At 43.2% G+C, this 21,029-nt stretch overlaps 1 long non-coding RNA gene across 3 annotated transcripts; it reads right to left on the bottom strand.

Annotated features, from left to right (window-relative positions):
• Window positions 1-4,200: 4,200 nt before the first annotated feature.
• On the bottom strand, window positions 4,201-20,415 carry LOC140214283 (uncharacterized). 3 transcript variants are annotated; one of them, XR_011891266.1, is made up of 4 exons: window positions 20,339-20,415; window positions 18,555-18,660; window positions 15,984-16,053; window positions 4,201-10,973 (listed from the first exon to the last, which is right to left on the bottom strand). It is a non-coding gene; the product is annotated as an uncharacterized lncRNA (long non-coding RNA). The 3 variants fall into 3 exon arrangements; XR_011891268.1 differs by having other exon boundaries at window positions 4,201-7,373; XR_011891267.1 differs by having other exon boundaries at window positions 19,470-20,407.
• Window positions 20,416-21,029: the final 614 nt, after the last annotated feature.

Below are 21,029 nucleotides of genomic sequence, written 5' to 3'. Positions count from 1 at the left end.
GGGCGTGCAAAATGGCGGAGGGCGCGCAGTGCACGAGGCAGCTGCCTGCTGCGTTCTTCTTTTTCTTCTACTCACGCGCCTCGATCGCTTACCAGAAAATATCTTGCGAAGGCGCCGCTGTTGCAGAGGGTAAGATGTACGCAATAAAGGACTGGTGTCAGCGTGCATTGAAGTTTGTGGTTTATTACAATTAACCTTGTAACTCACGAGATACTAAATACTTTTTTTGTTCTTTCTTTTTATGATGCCCAAGTAGATACTAAATTAAATACAAGAACGTTTCGCCAAAAGCTTAAGCGTTCGATGCAGAAACTTGCTTATGAAAGCCAGCACTGCGCCGTTTTTTAGCGTTGTACTAATCATAACATTGAACAAAATAATTATCTTTACGGTTCAGATACAATACCACGTTAGATTTTGATCTTTTAAAAGCAAAAGCACCTCTGTCTCAAATGCAGCGCCATCTTCATCCTCGCGCGTCCTCACAGGTAACATCATCATCAGCGTCGTGCACGTTGACAGGGAGCTCGTGTCGTGAGGAGCAAAAGAACGCTGTCTCTCGCTCTCCACGAGGCTGGTCGCCGTAGCCGCCGTTCCGCTTGGCCTTCGCCTTCCAATAAAAATGCAGGGACAACGGCACGGCTCGTCAGCCGCCATTGTGTCCTTCCCCTGTACCGGCTGGAGGTGAACGGGACTACGTTCGTGCCAAAAATTGGCAATGTGGCAACTTCGGAAAATGGCAACTTTTTGGGGCAAAGGCATTCATAAAATTTGGCTTTGATCTATGTTATCCGTTTTTTCTTTTTTCATATAAATGTGCTCTTCCCCTTTACCATACTCCGTGCTTTGTCTTCTGTAACGGGGATCAAAACAAAGCTTTAGCCGTTTATTGTCGTTGAAGTGTGAGTTTGCTTAGCATACAGAAGTGTTTATTACGCGGTGGAATCTATCCACCAGAAAAGCCGGCCTGAGGGCATTCTAGACCGCAGCTCTTGCGTTCCTACGGTGAGCGTCGGCTTTGTCCCTCGTAACCGAGCGAACGAGCAATTCGAAGGATGACAGCGAACGTAGAGCGCAGCGGAAGATTAAAGAGGGCGACAGTGAAAAGAACGCGAGGAGGAGAGAGATAGAGGTGGACGAGATAGGAGAGGAACGATGAGGGGGAAAGGGGAGGAGAGGCGGCAAATGCGTGAAAACAAAAGCGTAGTGCCGCTCAAGACTGGTATTGCGGCGCCGTGGCAACCACTTCTTATTATGATATTTTTTATCAAAGTACATTTTCAGACTTCTCACGGTTAAACGTAGCTCTGGCATATCCGGCGATAGAATTTTGCAGTATAGCTTTAGCTCTTTTAGGTCTCGGGTCTCCGCTATCCTTCTAGCCTACGCACAAAAACCGCCAGAACCAATCGTAAAACAGCTGCGCTGTGAAAACTAAAACCCGAATAGAGACTGCTTAGTATGGATTGCGGTGCGAAATCACAGGCTCTATGGGGAACCAGCGCTGGATAGGCGGCGCGTCGAAAAGAGTGCGTTGCACGCCGCCCTGGCGACGAAACGCGGCATATTCCAGCCACACAACCAGACGACACACACACATACGCAGCCGTATTATAATTCGTATGCTTCCGTTTTCGCGCCGCTTCAAGTGGACAGTTTTTGTAAAGAAGCTAGCGCCATCAAGTGAAGAAATGACGAAAGAAGCTTTTTAAGCTTTATATGTTTTTCACAGTGCGTCGCGGCGAGCACGTGTGTTTCTTTAACGGTTGCGTCGTGTATCGATGACATGCTTGCGTGGCTGCCTGCCTCGCAAATCTAGCAGTTATGGCTCCGGTCGTGCTGCGCTATGGTTTCGTAAGTATTAGTTGGCCTGAAGATATTCCATATTTCTCTGGCTAGACATAAAAAAAATCTGATGTTACTTCGGCACAGCAGTCAATGGAGAAGAAAGCTTTATCTCATCAGCTGACTCGCGCAAGCAAAGGTTTGAGTGCTCCGCTGCTTGATCTGTAACAATCCTGACTACATTTAGCACAAGTTACGTAAATTTGCCGGATGCATCTCAGCGCCGATTCCTCATCCGCATGCGTATTTTTATAAACACATAGGTGGCTTAGTCGCGCGTGCGCCGGCACTATGCGCATACAACTCGTATTACAAGGTAGCTTCCCTCCCACATAATTCTTGGCAATGAATGGATAACTTTTACCTTTCGTATCGTTCACTTGGTGCGGTGGCGTTGGAAGGGGCTTGGCGGTGACATTGCGAAGGAAAAATGGTACATATGCCGGATGGTGCATGCTATTGCTCATATTGTTTCCGACGAAATACCGACTGCAGATTCTGCTGTTTGGTACTATCTGCCATGGCTGACCGTCTTCACTATCGAATAAACCAAGGATACACGCGAAATTTGATTTAGAAACCAGCCCGACACCGCTTGACAGGGCGACAAGACGGGAGCTTACTCCGCTCGCCTGACTGCTTGGATCCAACGCCGCCTCCGTTCTTGTTCGTAGGGTTTAGATGGAAAAACGCAGAAGGATACATCCTCCCTCATCCCGACTTAGTTGTGGCACTTGTATACGCAACAGTATCGTCGGCGCCCTTTTGTTTTCCTTCGACTTTCAGGGCACGCAACGCAATTTTCGTCCGCGGGGGAGGCTGCATTGTGCACGTTCTGACCGCCAGGGCGGCGCTGCAGGCGCCGTGAAAACTCCAGCGCTGGTTCCCCTTCGGGCGAGGAGGAAAGAGCGCGCGACGAGGCTTTCCTCCTCTCTGGCTTGTGCGATCCGGCGCGGCGCTGCTTGAATGTATTGCTGTCGGGTGCAGCTGAACGATATTAAGATTTTTTAGATCGTACTTTGTGAAATTTACGCAATGTTTGCTCATATAAGGTCGTCAGGGAAGCCTTTCGGTGCATCGGTAACTACAGTACGCGGACATATCTCTTGGGGGCGCAAACATGCGACGCGCATTATCAGCTGCGGCGTGTATGTGTTGTGAACTATTTTGCGTATATCGGTTGTAATTGAACGAAGAGAACCGGAGTCTCTGTATTACCATCGTGAAATGGCAAATCTGCTCCCTATCTGATCGCTTGGTGCAGGGACTAAGACGTAAGAGCGCATGCTCGCGTACGGCCATCCTAAGGCAACCACGAAACATCTAAGCGGCAGGCGCTATCAAATATTTGTGATACACCGGCATCGTTCTCACGCACTTCAAGTCTAGTAGGCTTGAAATCACTAGATGTCTTCGCTAGCCTTCTACATGAGGCCAATGGCACTGCTGAATGCAGCGATCACTATGGTTGGTGAACCAGCATGATAGATATATAAGCTGTGTGCTTCGGCATTGCCTTTTTGCCCTGTAAAGCAATAATATCCGAGAGGGATCGCATAAAAAGAATGCGATGGCTATTTTTGAGCACAAAATTTCCGTAATACGTGTGAGTGCGCCGTACACTGTAAACAAATAACACCCAGATGGGCGTTTTTTGCTTGCCCTCTAGCACATTCCCTTTTGTACGTACATCTTTTTGCTCCCATTGAAAGGGCGTACGATAAAACTCCCATTGACGTGGGCATCAACTGGGCACACAGCGGGGGTACCGTAATCCGCCCACTTCACCCCCATTTGACTGGGAGATACAATGGCAGTATTGTGAAGGAATTAAAGGCATTTTAGTTTAGGTGCGGCAAGCTCGTAGCGAAATGCATGGTGGCGCGGGTCACGCGCTTACGCAGTACCTGACGGAACATCGCAGGCCGAAATGTCCAACGCCGGCGATCAAGGCTCAAGGGAACTCGGCCGTCCGTGAGCTGCCACCCGAGCAGGCGTCGCACCTGCTCGGAGCGAACGCCGGCGTCCGACACCTTCGCCTGCGGTGTTCCGTCTGCTGCTGCATAGGCGCTGCGTACCGCCACGAAGCATTTCGCCGCGGGCTCGCCACACGTGGTCCAATCGACGGCACAGGGCCACCGCTGAATCGACCAAGTCACGCGCACACGTGGTCCAATGGCGAATGAACCCGTCACCGCACGTCTTCATTTTTTTTCCCCTTTCGCTGATCACAGAGCCTCTCTTTGCAAAGCTTTTATACAGTCGTCCTAGCTTATCTGCAGTGCCTCCGAGGCCAGCAAACGCCTTCGAGAGCAGTTGCTACTTGCTGAAAGGAAAAATGCACGAGACACACACTGACAGTGAAGAAAATTTATTTTACGCCAAATGTAAGAAATATAATATGTTCACTTCCGGGCCCAAAAGAAAGCACATTTCTGGCCCAGTAAAACAATTGTCTGGATTTAAAAAAAAAACACTGTACATTGTAAGCATGCCAGTTGCTAGCATTCTACATGTCCTAACACAATGAAATAGTAAAAGAAATGCTAAGAAATCTTATCTCGTTTCATATTGAACTGTAACTACAGAGCCATGTGTTTGAACTGTTACTTTGCACTGACACTCCACACTTTTGCACAGACTATATATTGAGCTCTCTTGACTAAGAGTAAAACTTCATTTGGCCTAGTTGGTACATAATTCTGAACTTAAAACTTACAGCACAAACACCTAAGACGGACCACAAAAAGCAGATAGGCTAACTGACAACTTCTTTATTTCTTCGTCGTCGATGCATATATATGCCCTCGGCCACACAACTGCACAGGCGCACACATTACATTACAGAGATCTCCCAAATTATCACATATGCAAACGTAGGAACTCAAATTCAGATGAGTGCAGGGACAAAGCTATGTCACTGATGCAATTATCACTTTGCCTTTTTGTGGGGTAGGCCTCTAAGGCAAGCCGTGCAAGCTCATTCATGCTTTTGCCAAGAATCGACGTCCCATCAAGTCGTGCCTCACAATTTTTGCAATAGTTTATATGCGCAACAACGTGCACTCCTCTATCTACATTTTTATTTACTTTTTGTGCATGTTCCCTGCGCGGTCCCTTAAACACATAAGGTCATCTATCAACTCGAGAAAGTTGCTTGCAGGCATAGTGTTCCTTTGGCGTTTTCTGCACCGAACAAGCATTTAAAGCTATGCTCCCGCACCTGCGGAGAGGGCAGAGGAGGATGCCCAATTCGGCATGATGCTTCATACATGTTGTACGCGGTCGGCGTGGTTTATACCATTCACTCTCATGTGGTAAGACATAGCTTGGCTAGATAGGGCATTGCGTCAATGAGCGACTCAGGGAACATGCGCAACAAGTAAACAAAAATGTAGATAGTGGAGCGCACCTTGGTGCGCATATAAACTCTTGCAACAGGCACAACTTGATGGGACGTCGATTCTTGGAAAAAGCAAGAATGAGCATGTGCGGCTTGCCTTAGAGGCCTACCACAAAAAAGGCAGGGTGATAATTGCATTAGTAAGATATCTTTGTCCCTGCATCCATCTGAATTTGACTTCCTACGTTTGCGTATGTGATAATTTGGCAGATCTCTGTAATTTATTTTGAGTGCCTGCACGGTAGTGTTGCCTAGGGTTTATATTGCATCGATGACGAAGAAATAAAGAAGTTGTTAGCACCAGTGTGTGTCGTATCTTCCTTTTGTGGTTCGTTCGTCTTAGGTGTTTGCGCTGTAAGTTTAAGTTCCTTGACTAAGCCATTCCTAATTAACAGTGGCTTGTATAATGAGGCCAATCAGCGGTATTTTGCATGGACTAGCACACAAATATGATAAATGTCAAAGTACTAAATTAAGAAATTGGGACTCATCACACAATCTACATAATTTAGTGCTAAATTTCTGAAAAGCTATTAAAGCTATTAAAAGCTATTAAAAATTATTGTATTTTACAAACCAGAACCCACCTTCTGATTAGGAGACATGCCATAGCGAGTAACCCCGAATTAATTTGGACAACCTGGGGTTCTTTAACATGCACCTGTCTAAGTAAACAGGTGCTTTTGCATTTCGCTCCCACTGAAATGCGGTTTTGTTTAAGACTAGATTTACGAAAGTTCCAAACAGGATCCTCCCTATATTTTTACAGTGGGTGCTTTTAAATGGAGCCTCAAGGTGCCAGGGAAATTGGTTCCATTTACCAGGCGTTATATTTGCTGAGAGACATTGCAGAGAGCCAACCAATTATCAGGATGGTGTCCTATTTAAGCGGCAGTTTCGAAGCGATTTTCGTTTATCGAGATTCCACTGTAGTCCATAATAGTGGATGAGTTGTGTTCTGCATGGACACTTTAGCATGGCTACCATGTTTAGTTGAATATTGTGCAAGCAGCAACATTTCACTGTACCCAGTGCAATATATAAAGCCAGCAATGTAACATGTTGCAAATGCAGCCATGAACAAGTACCTTTCCTGATCATATCCAATAGCAGCATCTTTAGACGAAATTAGTCATGCTTTCTCATGTTTAAGTGCCTTGTTTTCAGAAATCAAATCCTCCCTATCACATTGACATCCAATTGTGTCATTCCCCGAGCTGAGGTCATTTGAGATTGCATTTAATTGCCCTTCAAATAGCATATTGGTCTTACTTAAGAAGCACATGGCATCACAGTGACCACCTAGATATAGAATTCGAGCTGCAACGCAGTACCAGACATTCTGAGGTAGAAGCCTAACTATTCTTTTGAATTTGGATGCATACTCAAAACACTGCTATGCAATTGCAGACAGGGCTGATAGTGTAGCAACCAGGACAGATTTAACGGACATAAAGGAGCAAAATTGTGTGAGCTTCGAATTATTATTCTCTCTGATGAACCATGCTGTCCAATTATAAAATGGGGATCAAAATAAAGTAATTGGATAGCAAATCTGCATTTTATTAAGTAAATAAAATACTGTTCATGCTACCTTCCAGGCTGCACACTACATTCCCTTTCTTTGAATGTGAATTTGCTACCTTTCCATGGGTTGCCAAATGTATAGGTGTATTGTTGGTCGAGGGTGGTGGAATGGATATAGGACTCAGGCTAGAGGAAATATTTTGAGAAGAAGACTTGCCAGGTTGAACAACGAATGTCTCAGGCTGGAGCCATTTGGTTCTCTTGCAAAGATGTTGGCTCCAGCTTGAGACTTCCTTTGTTGGACAACTGTTGATGACTAATTTCGCCATCTTTTAATTTACCTATTGCTCCACACAGGAGCTGCAGTTTCTTTAAAATATAAGGATATTAATGAGCTCAAAGGCTTTGTGCATGGCTGCATCCCCAAGTGCAAAAATTTGTTTTCAATGAATGACAGAGTTGGTACCTTTCTTGAGAATTCAATAGGTAGAACCAAAAATTAAGCTAACAGACTGGCTATGACGACAAGTAAACATGAATTCATGTGGAGTGCCATTTCTTCATTTTGCACCAGGCTTGGGGCCAGCCAGACTTCTTCCTAAAATTGAGAAAATTTTTCTAATGAAATACATATTAAGAGTATTCTCTTCATAATCTGAAAAATTAAAAACATGGTTATTTGGTTATTCATATTTAGTTGGGAACACTGCGAAGGACACTGACGAAGGGCTTATACAGTAATGCCACATAGTGCTGGCTGAGAACAGATTCAATTTTAGAACAGACAAACAGTTAAGTACTTTGCAATGCTTCCTAAAAGCCATAAAAAACCAAAGCAGGAAGCAGTTGTACAAAATAATGTATGTGCATGAAAAATGCATCTGATCATCGGTTCGCAGACATGTCTGCCATTTCCTTGTCAGTTAACAAAACATGTGTTACACTGAAACATTTCTCCTACAATTTGGCAATTCTGTGGGCTTTGATTATTGCTCGGGTCAGTTGGTTGCTGTTGTTACTGCTACTAGTGTACAGTGAAGTGTAATGTAGATGGGCAAGTGCTACTGACAACTATGAACATTGACAAATTTTGCTGCACCAGGATAATGGATGCATTGTCCCGCTGCAGCGAAACTTTCCAGCAAACATTCAAAGTTGTCTGTAGCACTTTCCCATCTGTCTCCCCTCACACTGTTCCATCTACAGCCCTTCACCATACTGTAATATGCACCACTAACTGACACAAAATTCTACCCTTCTGAAGTTCTTCCTGCTACTTCGCACTCGTCACATTCAGGCCACCAGGCGTACTGAGCGCAATGTAGTATAACTGCATAGACTGGCAGCTCCTGTCATGGACTTATCCTGGTGTAATGGCACCACCGAAGCAAATGAAAACAAAGACATGCAGGACACAAGCGCCTAACCTCAACTCTCGCTTTAATAAGAAAACAGACATCATATACAACACATAGTGACAGGAAGTGATGTCATTAATTCAAAAACAAATTCTTCGTGCAATGTAACTGAGAATGGCTGATGCCTTTGCCCTTTTTGTGCTCATCTGCCAAAGCTTAATTATCTTATGTACATCTGCTCATAATTTCTGGCTACGAGTTTTGAAGAACACAGGAACGAACCAATCTATTTTGCAGTGCATCACTATGTGCGAATGAGAGTTATTCCACACAAACTTCATTAGCCGCAATCTCAAATTAATACAATGTGTGTATGCAATGCAAGCATCACTGGATGGGAATGGGTGACTGTACATAACCTCCGTTGCACAGTGCGCCGCCTGCAAATTGTGCTGCACGCAACAAATTAATTTGTTTTCCTGGCTTGTCTTTTTTTCTCAACAGAGCAAATCTCTCTTCACACGTTTCATACAGAAAAAAAAACTTTTGCCCGTAGACAATTACCCAGCTAACAATTACCCATGAAAATTACAAATGCATGCGAAACAACTGCAACCAATTTTTTACTTCATCTCATTCATTATATTCCATATTCATGCCTAATTTAGTTGCGCAAATCATTGTTTTCTCAGGTCCTTGTTAGGAGAGTTTTGTGCTGTAATAAAAGGCAGAAGCCAAAAAAAGGAAAAGGTTGGTTGTGGCTTGAAACACAATATGCATCTAGTGAGCTAGGCCGCAAGCGTTGTGTAGTCTGCTGCCATCATAAGGCCGTGCCTACATTGGACAGATGGGATGCTCTATTAATGGAAAATCCGGCAAATTGAGGGGGTACGAGTCATCCGTGTGAAACAATCCCCCTTCACATAATGTTAAATACTGAAAAGAATGTGACTGCGGTCCTGTGCTCCACAAAACTTGCGTTGTAGCCAGGTATTACGACCTGACAACATGCAAGATAATTGTGGCTTGCAACATTTAAAAAGAATGACGAATGTATCAGTGATCCATTAGTTGCACTGCATAAAGAACTTCTTTTAACAGATATCATCACATCATGTCTCCACCTGTTAATAAATATTGCCCATTTCCTTATTTTAAAGCTTGAAGTGAGATCCGGTGCTTGTGTCATGTGCGTACATACCTTTCTTTGTTTACTTTTTGTGGTGTCATTACACCAGAATTTGTATAACCAAATGGCCACACACTGCTTTTGTCACGTTATAGTTGTGCTCGCAAAGCCTTGCCAATATCAACCTATTTGGTCAAAACATGCTTTTGTACATATGCTCTTCCAAATAGAAAAGCTATCAAGAAGGTAACAAGAATCAAGAGCATTAAGTTAACTCCACTGCAAAGCTTTACTTTTTTGCCTTTATTCCTTACCTAAGTGGATAAGCCAGAGTGTGAATGTTACAGAAATGCCCCAAATAAGTTGTTGAAATTATGCAAAAATGTTAATTCAACTAAACATAGATTTATGTGCAATAATACACCAGTCTGAGTTACTTTCCTTCTCACACAAACACAGTATATCTTATTCCTTTGGCATGAAGAAAAGCATATGTAGACCAGACAAGCTTATATTTGAATGAGAGCCTTCATGATTAAGCACCACTATAATGTGACCATAAGAGTACATACACTGTAAACAGTGCAGATGACAGCCCAAACTTCACAAGTGCAACATGTTAGCGAAAGCAGCAACCATTAACCCAGAAACTAATCAAATCCCAACAAAATAACAACAAGAAAAAAAAGGATTAATGTGTCAGTGCAGCACCTGTTCTCTGAAGTTACAGGAAAGTGGTATGCTTGTTAACAAACCTGAAACCACGGCACATTTGTATGTGACCACCCCCTGCCTCTTTATGTGCTTTCGTGCCTTTCACAAGGCGTTACTGGATATTTATTTGCTTGTCTGTTGCAAAAACTCATCAATTATCAGTCAATGCACAGTGCACCATGCCATTTATCTATGTGGACTCACTTTGTGTCCTTAGCACTGCTCTCACCTGTTCAGAACTAAGGATTGCAAAAAGACTTGTTCTACTTAAATCTACATGCCTTAATATGTGGGTTCTGCAGTTGAAATAGGGTAATTATAAGTAAAATGCATGACATGTTCTGATGAACTTTGTTTTCATAATCTAATTGTTTATTTGGGCCCATAACCAGTCAGATCATTCGTACTAAAACAAATTCAACACACTGGTTTATACTGGTTGGTGCTCTATTGACTTTAGTATACACATTGAACAAACGACAGGCAGTGAGAAATACCAACAACCACTAACTTCCACACGGCATTATTGGTCACATGTGCACGATATAACTACAAAAACCCAAACGAAAGTAGACAAAGAAAAAAGTACATTTTAACAGAAAAAGAACAAGATAAAAAAACTTCTTTTGGTAGCTAAGTCACAATCAAGGTGTAAATGACAGCTATAGTTTGGCAAGCACACATGTAGTCACTTTGATCAGTCCCTCGATATCACAATTTCTTGTTTGACAGCAACAACAACGGGACATCTACGCATATCTTTATTGCACATGCCAGTTTTGCTCACTCCAAAATCCTTTCGTGGTTATTCACTTAGTACCTGCTTCGCCTGTACTGGCATTGCATGGGGGGGTATACATTCTGTGTAATGTAACTTACATTCAAATCAAGCACACAAAGCAGGGAGGGAATTATCTTTGAAAACTATGCAAACACTTGCAGGCTGAAAAACCTTGCAGTCCCTTTGGTCCAAGGAAAAAACAATGTGAGGCATCACCTATAAGTAAAGGAAATTAATAAACCTTTTTAGTGTAATCTCTTTCTTGTGAGGTATGATGATAGCCTGATGTGAATTTCTCTATCTCTACATGTTTGGAACAGTATATGCTTGAAATAATTTTAACTGAAGAGATTTCCTAGTCTTTTAAATCCTGCCATTGCAGCTTACCCTTACTCTCAGTAATACAAAGCCTTTTAGTATGACTTCCTATTACAAATCTAACTGCCATATTTTGAACATTTTCAAGCAGACCAGCTAACTCAATATTATGGGGATTCTAGCAAACATGTACTCATTTGATTAGTGAATGCACATAAGCAAAATACAGCTGTTCTTTGAGACTTTCGGGGAGCCAACAAAATGTGTATGGGTGGACACACGACAGCTACTACACCGATAAGCATCGTGGCCAACCAAAATTAAGTTTATTCCTACATGGGCGGGCGCGGCGGAGTGTGAGCAGACAATGGTTGGCTTTTTCTGGAGTCATATACAAAGGAACCCCAACATAATGAATGCACTAAAATCAGCAATTTGGTTTGATGTACTCAGATTCGACCGTTTAGTCAAATAAGTACATTTGCCAATAGGTTGTTTTCCCACGGAAAGGGCCGCAGTCAGAAAACACAAATCTGAATGAGAAAAAAATTTTGAATTTGAGATTCAGCGACCAAAGACACGGTTTCACGGTGTGTTAACGATACCTTCAGATAGGTAGCATCAGAGTCCTTCCATGTTTTTCTGGTCACGAAACTCTGCCGTCACGCTATGGGAGAGGTTCATATGCTGCCCAAAGGTGCCACGACGCGGCGCCACTGTGCCACAGAGGGCATCGTTCGCATACCGAAACGCGTGCGCAGCTCGAGGCGTGCTGAGTGATCGGGTGCGGTCTGTGCATGTGCCGCGCTATTTTTCGAGTGCTGGGCTCTTTAGTTGAAGTGGCAGGGTGGGACAACGATGGCGAACACGTGTTCCAAGTAACAGCTGAAGGAGTAGAATGGTGGTATCTCTAACAAGCCATTAAAAAAAAATTCTGTATTTGTGATGTGGCTACTTGTGTTCGTTTGAGAGTTGTTTTGCCATGTGTTATGAAATGCTTATGATTTACACTTTCTTGTTTATAGAAACAATCGATTATGCATTCTATATTTATTGCCATTCGTTTGCTGGTGTTTGTTTCCTGCCCCCCAATGCATATCTCTCACGTTTGATTTTTCTTTATGCTTATTATATTACTGTCATGCTTTTAACACATTTGCATTGTGAATGGTGGACCATTCATGACCAGACGCCTCTGTGCTGTCTGTATTTCGCTCCGCTTATTTTACATGATAAATAAATGATCGTGCTTGTATGTTGTTTTTGCACCAACACGTTTATTTCATTTCTCAATCGAATTATAAAGTTTTTTTTTCATTTTTCAACCATGAGAAGAATATCAGGACCGGTGATTGCAGCATTTTAACATATTGCAAATAGTTGCGCATTAAGAACCAAAATACCTAGTCTCGTAGTTTCTGCGTCGGAACCACGAGCAGCGTGAACAAGTGCTGGGCTTACTGACGCTTCTAAACGTCTGCTTGCTAAGGCAATTGCCTAATTACAATACAGATAGTTTCAACTGTGCAAGGTCCTAACACAGCTAGTTTCAACTGTGCAGGTCCTAACGCTTCACGTTCACCTTAATCCGTTGCTAAAAGCCGCACCGAAGACATTTAGTAACGAAGTTTGTCTTGCATTAATCCTACCTAAATCTCATTCGGAAATGGCATCGCTTTGTAGAGAAATCTTAAGCGCACCGAGCAGCTCAATTTCCTTTTCTTTGTCATTAAGTATTCTACGGTAGGAGCCCTTTGCAATAACAATGTCATTGTTTTGGTCTCGTTTTATAAGATACTGCCCACAGTCAGAGTTCTTCTCTGCCACAGTTTAACAGAAAGTGAACAGCTGTGGTCGGCGAACAATGTGACGCTATGAGCAACGGAGTTGGCGCTTACTTTCGGGTAAGCGGGGGTGCAACAGCCCATATGTATGCACCTGGTGATAAGTGGGACCACTGGCGCTCTGTTGCGAATGCGCGGTGTTTAATTTTAGACATATATTAAAAAGCGGAGCCCACCGAAGCGTTGAGGCGAACGGCGATGATGAAGAAATCTGTACCGAGACCGCCCGACCGTGTACAGAGGACGCATTTCGACGGGGGCGAAATGCAAAACACCGGTTTATTTAAATTTAGGCGCATGTTAAAGGATCCCAGGTGGCCAAAATTAATCCTGAGTCCCCCACTACGGCGTGCTTCATAAACGTAAGGCGGTTCCGGCTCTTAAAATCAGAGATTTCTTTTTTCTTTTTTTTTTGTCTGAGACCGCCACAAGTTCCATGTTATGAGCGGCTTTCTTTTCGTCCCGGGCGCTCATATCATGGCAGAAGATGCGCTCAAGCAGTAATTTAAGCATATCCATTGTTAAAAATAGTTACGTGAAACTAAAGCGACGGTGAGGCTGCCCCACACACAACCGCAGCGGTAGCGGCGTTCGCATGCCCTCTCATGGACGGTTGCGCCTCTAGCGGCGGGCGCTGGCTCTATATGAAAGTGAGGCGGCAGTTTCATGACCAGAAAAAAAATGGAAGGACTCTGGTAGCATGAAGCAAACCCAGCCTTGCTTTCGCATCCACCCTGTCCTCTTTGATACTGCCACACGCAGTGGAACGACACTATCATGAAAAGTGCTGGTAGTGGAGGCGAATGCTTTGTCAGTCTCAAACTTCACTGCATCTCTGAAACTACAGATTATGCAACCCCGTGTACTAAACACGTGAGAAGACTGTGCAAACAATACCACGCCATATCAGCATGTCTAGTTTTTCCACACGCAGCAGATCACCTCTAGAACAGGGTGTGCAGGCTGCAGATGTGCTCAACTACGCTCACAGCCATAGTGCTAGAAAAGAAGACGCACGGACTGGGCCCTTCTGAGGGCCCCCTTAAAAGCTCAGTTGGTCATTTTTTGTTTCTGTAATAGGCTAGTGATAAAAGTGAATTTGCTTCATGCCTATTAAGAAATTTTGTACACATGGTAGAAAAATTCTGAAAGCAGAACATTTTATTACTTTTCACCCCTCTCAGTTGGAATATCGTACAAATGCATAAGCAGCCATTTTTGCCTTGTTTCATCTAAGATGTTCTTTTCATGCTGAAAGAAAGGCATGTGTTTAAAAAATAAGCTTGGTTGCAACATGTAAAAGAATTGTGTAATGTCACAAGGGTTTCTGAAATCAAAATATATCTGTGATTTCCTTGCGACTGGAACACTCAAAAGGAAAACGACCTTTTAAACAGACTAAAACAAAGCCAAAGCACATGCACCATACTAAGCCAGGGACTGTATCAAGCTGATATGAGAAGACTTTCAAGAAAGAATCTTTCCCGGCTTGGTAAAATTCTTAAAACAATGGTTAATACCTGGCCCCACGCCGTAAATCTAGAAGGAATAAAGTTCTTAAGCTACTCTGTGTTCATTCTTGAACCCAACAAATGTGCCTAGAAAAATGTGTCAAGTCTACATCTTGCCGCATCTGTGGCAAGGTGTGAACAAAAAACTCACCTTGTGATTGAAACTTTTCATGCTTACAATCAAGGCTTCAATTGCCCAGCCAGCGAGCTGCAGCAAAGGTGTGAACTATAGTCATCTGATGTCACATTCTATGTCATAGCGATAGCAGGTGATCCCTCCAGTGGTGGCCCTCAAGGCCAAGAGGCATCCCTTTCTGTGCACGTGCTTGTCTAGGACTGGGGAGGGAGATGGTGCCAGTTTGTTCTTCAGCATTAACACTGTTCACACTCTATCAGGAACACATTTTCTTACTCAGTGCAATAGCCCTTGAACCTACATAATTGCCAATGAGAGTCCTTTGTCCACCAACCTTTCCTTTGCCATGTCACTTGCTTCTGCCTTGATGTCACAGCAACTTCAGCTATATGAAGCAATGATGGTGTTTGATTACCCACACAGCCTTGCAGTTTTCCAACCTGAACACTGCTTCATTAAAAGCTGACATGAGTTTGCCTCAGCAGACAGATCAGAGTTAAAAAGAAGCCTCAAACTTCTTTCAAAGTCATCCTACCCTAGTCAATAATCCCGTGCCTTTTGATGTGTTATTCAGCATTGTCCAAAGCAAGTTGGCTCTTAAAAATCAAAATAACAACTTCGTGAGGCCACCTACTAGGCTACCACTGTCGCTTCAGCCAGCCTGAAGTGTCTTGCAGCCACCAAAGCTGGAGTGCAAAAAAAAAACGTCAAAAAAAAGTGTGGCAGACAATGTGCTCATGGAAATCCATGTTTATGGACTATTACACTGACTGAAAAAGATGGTGGCTTCCCAATACAGTCTTGATGTACGTAGCTGTTTCAGTCACGAACTAACAGCCAGTTGCGCACTCCTGCACAAGCACAGTGTACAGATGCCAATGGATTAAAATTTGTTGTGTCTGCATGTGGTACAGTGTACCACATTTCAGTTTCTGAGGCTGCAGTACACTGGGAAGACTGGTTGCAACTTCAATAGTAGGGCCTTAAAGTATTCCAGCCCTTTGTTCATATTTTGCTCATATTTTGTTCATATTTTGCTGCAGATTGTATCAAATGCGAATGCAAACTGTTTTGCAGGACACGTCAGTTCAGTTCAAGCTATTAGACAGAGTAACCCAAGAAATAGTTTAAGCCTCCAAAACGTCTTAATACAGTCCCTAGTTTAGTACAGGTTTTCGCCTGATGTTTTCGCTTCTTCTACGGTATAATGCTGTTGCTTGCTAGGTACTGGTGGTGTTATGTGCACACTCTCTTGTGTTGCTATAATCACAACTTGTAAAAAAGATTTTCCTTCCTAACAAACATTTGGATACAGTGCCTGTGAGCTCATCTTTTAACCTGTTTTTCATTTGATCTGTGCATTTACATCGAACGTAAACTAGAAAATATCAGTACTGAGAATCACAAAAGAACACACCTGTGTAACGATTCTGCCGAGATCGTTGGAGTGGTCCAGCCACAGGATGCAACGCAGGTAGAAAGGCCTTCTGAGTTAAAGCAAAATAACAATCATTGTAATATGCGAATAAAAAATTTTATTCTGTGACCCTTTCGGCATGTATACTAATTACCACATTTGTATGTAAAATAATTTTGCATAATAGCTGAGCAAAGTTAACGTCTCGCCCTGTGACCGTCAGCCAGTGCTACTCATGGCAATGGTGGCAAATATGGCACATCCTTTCAAATGGAACTTTTGTGGGTTACATGAATTCAAAAGAACTTAGGTTTACATAATACATAACACCTGTGGTTAGAAGGATGTCTTGCATGCAGCACCAATGCCACAAGTGGCACTGCCTAACACTTCCAGGGCCAGACTTAGTACATAAACAATACAAATGTGTAACAAAGTGAACAGGTGGACAGCTGCTGCTATAACTCAAAGATTGCATGCATCATGTAGATGTGAATGCAGCTCCCATCAGGAGCGAGTTGCCCTTTAGTGCACTTCACTTCTCTTCCTCTTTTGTCTTCATTGCATGTTGGCACCATATGGTAATAATGAACAAAAATTAAGCACTTCAGTTCCCATTCTTGTTTTACTACATGCTGTAAAGTCATCTAAGTGCGCTTAATACTCTTAAGGATGTACTTTAGCCATTTTGTCTTAACAATATTTTTCGCTTGGCTTCACTACACCTTAATGTAGTGCAAATTCTAGACAATGCTTACACAAGAACCTACTCCACACAACACCTCCAATTAAGAGTACACAGTCTATGGCTTCGAGATGTGTACGTACATACTTCATACATGGTTACAATGAAAATATAAGTGACTGTTCTAATACGCACACTTAGCATACTGCATAACAGTCACCTGGTTCCAAAATCGCTTTTTGTTATCACACATAGGACGGCCACAACTATAAATTTAATTCTGGCAGTAACTTAAGCCACGGCCAAAACCTTCATAGTGCAATCAATGAAAATTTTCGAATTTAGAGCAGTTAGACATAAACAGGGCAAGTAGTTTTAAAGTGTTAAAAAATGAACTGTTATGGAATATGGCGGTAGAAGGCCATGCACCTGAAACATAGGTACTGTTTATCATATAAGCACATTCTTATATTTTTGCTTACTTTCCTAGGGATTGCATCAAACAGTTTGCTTGTGTAAATTTTGCTACATGGCTGTATCGTATTAGCCCTTATCTTTTCACATTTGGCTTACTGCAGCTTTATGCACATGCATAAAGCTACTACTGCTACAAGCTTCTGCACTACTACCTACTACCTTCAGCTGAAGGCCAAGCACTATGCTGTCCAACATACATGCATTTAACAACACTGAACAGTAGACAGAGAATGAGCAACTCTTTTAAAAAGTGCAGTTCTTTGGAGACACATTCATATATATCTGGAAAATAGAGATTTTCGCTAAAATTATAACTTAATATAATTGGTACTGAGCATAATGCATCATGCAATAAACTTGCATTTACCGGACACCACTATACACACTGCGACCTCTGCAGCTTCTCCACAATCTGGCACAATGTGCCCAAGCTGCCTGTAAACCCTAGAAGGGGTCTATGATAGTTTAAGAAGCTCAGCAAACATGAGAAGGACCTAAAATGAAGGTCAGAGAAGCAGTGCAAATTTTTAACCATTCCTCTCTATGTTGCTATGAATGTCAAGGTTCCAGCAAATGATGAATTTGAACTGTGTTTTTAATCGTGCAATACTAGAGAGCACATTCTTGCAATAATAATGTGACAGAGAAGAATGACAGAAACTAACTTAATGAATATTTTTCTAAACTTGCACGAGGTTTTCATCATTATGCTCATGCACACACCTGCATACCTCTACTGTGAAGTCTTGTTTCAGTTTCTTATTTTATTGTCGCATAGTAATTTACATCATACACTTGTCCTGAAATACATTACGTTGGGCTCCTTCAGTATTTTTTTTCTTACTGGAAACACACATGCCTATAGAGGGCAAGCACTCAAATACATGCAAGACTGCCACGGGAATGGCCACTCGAGGTCGACTGTTTGTACAGCACAAAAGTCGAGGACTGAAGGAAGAACACAACACAGGCGCTGTCACACACAAACACACTCAAGGCACTTTGCGAAATTCTCAGGCTTCTTTCATGCTCTAAAAACACATTATGTAGCACATATTGAGCCACAGATAGCTGTACTGGGAAATTTTCACGTTGCTCTACAATTTTATAATTGAGATTTTTTATCTAATTACATTTGAGAAGTTGATTAATTGATTAAGACTAATTAGGTAATTAGGCAAAATGCCGAAAATCCAAGTATTTCCAAGAGGCAGGAAACAACATTACCCAGGGTTGGTGCAGCTAGGTGGCATATTCATATTTTTTAATGTTTGCTAAAGTTACGTGGGATAACCTGCATACCTCCTATGGAACAGGTGTCACACCAATCACTCTAAGTAATTCCGCTAAACTAGCCATTACGCTCAAAACATACAGGGTAAAAAAGCAAACTCTAGGTAAGAGCATACCAAGGCCTCTATTGCTGAAAAGGGAAACTGATGGGAGGCGCCCGATCTCCGGCCATGAATTTGCTTCATCCTCACAGTTGGCAATGAAACGACCGCAGCCGCAGTCCTGAAATAAAAATGAAAAATTTGACACTATAATGATCACACAGGACACGAAAAAGCTGGTCAGAAGCTTGGAGAACATCTGCTGCTACATTAGGTTTTGTATATTCGTCAGCTTATTGTTAAACTAAGCTTGCCAATATTTTATATCTTAATGGCTTTGCTCTTTACAAACCAATACCTTTGCCCAACTCATGCACTACTTAAGCTATGAGATGTTTACTGATCCCTTACAATGAATGGCTTCTAAGATAAATTATTTCACACAAAAGGATGCATAACTTATGAGTGTTACTGACATTGAATACCAAGGAAGTACCTTTTTTTATAGACAATGGCGGACTTCAAGCACATTTTTCACACAGATACAGGTTGATCGGTCTGCCTTTTTTTTGTTCACCAGCAACAGAAATTTTGTTATTCATACTCGTGCAATATAGGATGACGCTGTGATGTGTGATATGATCCTGAGTTGAATAGCGCAACTTTTTTGAGTGAATTTGGTACCTAGAATTCAAAACTAAATATCTGTACCCAATACGCAATGGCACAGCAGCAAAGTAATTAAACATTCCAGGTATCCAGAGCATAGCGCCAGCTGTTTAATCACAACATTGCACAAGCATCGACTATATACGTATAGCGTAGTATGTGCTCCGCAGGCGTAGTGGCGGCCTCAGCAAAGAACACAGGCATGCAGCGACGCGCCCGTATGACCTATCACCGGCAATGCTATCGCGTAAATTGATATATCTCGTCACGGCACGGGCACCGTTTTCTGCCCGCCGAGTTGCCGGCGCCACTGGTACTCACCTGCTCCGGCCGCCGAGATTCAAGTGACGGCGTATCCAGTAATCTGAACCCAAGAAGGACACCTGTTACCGCCAAGCAGTACGCTAACAATAAAGACGTTCTTATACTCTGAGCGGCAGCTCATGCGGCGTTGACCCGTAGTGCCGTTGGAAGCTCACCACACGCTTTTAATACCACAAACGCGCCGCCGACATTTCACGCCCGTAGATCAAAGTCGACGGGCGCAGGCTCCACATGCTACGTGCCGCCGTCGCGCACTGCCTGCACAATCAGCGACGTGGGCGCGAAGAGACACAGACGATAGCAAGGAGCGTACTGGCAAATCTGCACAATGCGCGCTAAGTGGGCGACCTAGTGATCACAATCGCACGAGCTAGGGGATTGGCGCCACGTACGCGCCAGCTAGCAGATACCGCGCACAAAGAAGCGACGCCGGTTCTCGCTCAAATGATCGCTGTACAAACACTCACACACGCGCACCGCAGTAAACCGTTAACGAGCCGCCACATTTTCAGGCCGCGGTTAGGCGGCGAAGCTTAGCTCACCTCGCACTGCACGTAACTATTGTGGTAGTAGCTTGCGCTTCGGGGATCATGTCGAATGCTCACATCCACCCAATTAAAGACGCGGCAATGTCCCTCATTATATAAAATCCCATTTTTTAATTACACTCGCTTGACTCTGAGCACTCAAGTCGCCTCGATTACGACAAAGCTCGAATAAACACAGTGATCGTGCAAAATGGTTCTGGACGGCCAACTGTCGCGCCATGTTGTACCGAGACCTTCAATAAGTCAGATCAGCGCGTCTCCTCACTTAGAACACATGCACACTCATAGAACATGTAATAATCGTTCACAGTCACTTACCGTGGAGTCTTGGGGGTTCAAAGCAGTGAGAAACATCAACCACGGTAGAAGAATGCGCCGTCGCTGGTGTTCCTCCGCGTGTAGTTCCGACATCGGCGTCTTCTGCAGCACCAAGGCGCGGCTACTCCGAACAGAAAAACAGCGCCGACACACATTGCGCGGGATATTTCGAATCTGACTGCAGAAATAATCCTACTGAAATTGTCGCTGCGGCTGACTGCCTTGTTGGTCATGGCTGAGTTATTCTTTTCTCTGTTTGGCTCGTCTCAGATATGGGTGTATTTCAACACTCCCAATTTCCCCTACGCCACCGTTATTCCTTGAAAACCCCCATTTTGCAACCGCAATGCCCCTTCAAATGGGGTCGGGGGTACAATAATGGTTCTAGCTTATTTTCCTTCTCCTCGTAGGAGTACTCACTTTAAGCTAGGGGGAAAAAATGGCATATCAACTGTTAAAACGCCCATGTGGGCTCATTTGTGTTTACAGTGTAGAGAACGGAATGAACACAACCGAAAAAAAAATTCGGCTATCACCCTCTTTCTCGAAACAGAAAGAGAAAACGGGATAATGCCGCAGTAGGACCTCGCATAGCCACGCCGCACAACGTTTATAGACCTAAAAACGTTGATGCCGCTTGCTTGAACCATGCGCTATATACAACAAAGATATCTGTAATCCAGCACCTACC

The sequence above is a fragment of the Dermacentor andersoni genome, chromosome 1 (genome assembly GCF_023375885.2).
Source record: "Dermacentor andersoni chromosome 1, qqDerAnde1_hic_scaffold, whole genome shotgun sequence".
NCBI lineage: Eukaryota > Metazoa > Arthropoda > Arachnida > Ixodida > Ixodidae > Dermacentor > Dermacentor andersoni.
Note: the sequence above shows the minus strand (reverse complement) of the source record. Positions and strands in the feature narration are given on the sequence as shown.